Below are 2755 nucleotides of genomic sequence, written 5' to 3' on the forward strand. Positions count from 1 at the left end.
TCCGCTAGATTTCCACTATATTTAGCGGGTTAATTTTTCCGCTAGATTTAGCGGGGAATTTTCCCGCTAAATCCAGCGGGGAAAATTTTTCCGCTTGATTTAGCGGGGAATTTTTTCCGCTAAATCTAGCGGGGAAATTTTTCCGCTAGATTTAGCGGGGCAATTTTTCCGCTACATATAGCGGGAAGTTTTTCCGCTAGATTTAGCGGGGAATATTTTCCGCTAGATTTAGCGGAGAAAATTTTCCGCTAGATTTAGCGGGGAATTTTTCCCGCTAGATTTTTCCGCTATATTTAGCGGAGAAATTTTTTCGCTAGATTTAGCGGGGAAATTTTTCCGCTAGATTTAGCGGGGAAATTTTTCCGCTAGATTTAGCGGGGAAATTTTTCCGCTAGATTTAGCGGGAAAATTTTTCCGCTAGATTTAGCGGGAAATTTTTTCGCATTTAGTTTTTCCCTTTAGATTTTTCCCCTAGATTTAGCGGAGAAATTTTTCCGCTAGATTTAGCGGGGAAATTTTTTCGCTAGATTTAGCGGGGAATTTTTTCCGCTAAATCTAGTGGGGAAAATTTTTTGCTAGATTTAGCGGGGAAATTTACCCATAATGCACCGCGCGGTTACGCCGACGGCGACGCCGACGCCGCTCAAGCCGGAAACGGGCCCCTAAGAGCTGCGCTCTAAAATGCTAAAAAATTTCAACACCCGGAAAGGGTCAATTTGTCCCACTAAACAGCTGATAAAACCGTTAAATTTTGCGAAACTGCTACATTGGGAACAGTACTGGTCGTCACGTAAAACAATAACGGAACATCATGACGTCACATGAACACAGGTTCCATTCTGTGTAACGTAACGAGATACACCGCCTTGAGATTCGGGCATCAAATCGCATGATGTAATCGGAAGCTAATTGGTCTGCCATGATACAACGTGACGTCACATCACTTTACATGTTCACGTGGTTTTTTTATGGTGCCGTGTGACGTTAAGTAACGCTACGCCAAACGTCACTCCGGTGTGTTACACTGCGTTACCTGAGGTGTCGGACAAGATATTCCACAAAAGTATTTAAGATAATTTACTAAATAGCTCCTGTATAAAGTATCTAAAGTACTACTCAAGTTACTATCCCAACAAAATATCTTGAGTATAGTGCAAGTAATTCGAAAGTTAATTCAATCACTTTGGGAGATACTTGCGCATTTCTTAATTTGTATTGACTTCAATAGCACCAGACTCGTTTTCAGCAAGCAATAGAAGTAACCAAAACAAAATCGTAGTTCCATTATGTGCAGTTCAAGTAGAAGAAGTAGCGTCCCTGATCGATGATACACGATGATACTTTTAAACAAATGAGCAGTTATAGGTCGCCTTATAGCAATTATCACGTCCTCGAAAATCACATCTTGTGGTTTTTGTAATGCGTAGTTTAAACGCATCGTTTTACTAAGGTCAATACTTTATCATGGTCGCTATATTTGGAGTTAAGCTACAGAACTTTTAGATACCACAAAGAATAAATGCCATGCATATTGTGCATGATCCCTTCATACCATTGCATGAAGGGATCATGCACGTTATGCATGGCACTTGCGCGGATTCCTCAAGTAGGCTACCAAAACGTTGCATGCAGATATGACTAAGCCTTACAAGACAGAAATGGGATACAGAAGCACTGCAGTGCTCTGTTTCTCGCGGTTGTCGATTCATTTACTTTCTCTAATTATTTAACTCCAGGAGCACGTTGAGGAAAGCGCAGAACTTTGTAAAGCTTTTTTTTTTGCATTTTAAGAGCTTATCTTACTCTTGTTCTGTTTTTTGCGTTATTTGTAAAAATATCTGTCGTGATGAAAAAAAAAAAAGCCGGTCCATCATCGTCCCCCACCAGCTGTCTGTGGCAAAAACAGCACTCCCGGGAGTACCAGACTGGGGAAAAGAGCTTACATTCTTGCCCTGGTGATGGTGAAACATACAAAATCAAAGCAAAACACCTCTCACCTTTTTGGGATCATCTCTTCAGTTCCGTCTATAAATTTTTTGCTTTTTGCATTTTGACTCTTCATTCTGGTCCTGACTACTCTCTTGTGCTGATTTCGGGCGCTTCTGCGTTATGTTTGCAATTGATTTGTCTTTTCACTCGTGTCTCCCGATTCTTATTCCCCTAAAGTATTCCAGCGAAATTTTTGTTTTTAGGCTTAAGGGTGTATTTGAGGTAATGAGTAAAAGATGCTAAAAATGTAATTAAGAAAGAGTAGAAAATACTTTCGATCAGTTTTTTTTTTGCAAGATATAAAATTACCACAAACAGTAATTGAAATACGGTATCTTAAGTACTGTATTTACGATAGGCCCCACTCTGGTCATGTGTGTCCCAGAAATTATCCGTAATGGATAATTTCTGGATAACACTAATGGTTATTAAGGATGTGTTGTTGAGTGTCGGCCAATTCGGGTATCGAGAACATATTTCCCCACAACTCATACATTTATGAAACAGACAAACGGGCAAAAATAAAGCTATATTTATGAAGGTTTCATATTTCATTCGGCCACGAAGCGATCACGAAAAAGTTCGCGTGAGCTCAGCTGCCGCGCTGATGCGTTTACAAGGTTTTTTTTTTATTTTAGATTTTACTTTTACAGTCCGCGAATGTAGTCATCTGAATTGTGAAATATTCACTTCCCTAACGTTGTTTTCAGTTGTGCAATTGGCGTGCTATATCCAGAGTCATGAATTTTATGACTTTATTTCTTAA

This window comes from Ixodes scapularis, unplaced genomic scaffold, assembly GCF_016920785.2.
Source record: "Ixodes scapularis isolate PalLabHiFi unplaced genomic scaffold, ASM1692078v2 PGA_scaffold2__306_contigs__length_199485367, whole genome shotgun sequence".
NCBI classification, from domain to species: Eukaryota; Metazoa; Arthropoda; class Arachnida; order Ixodida; family Ixodidae; genus Ixodes; species Ixodes scapularis.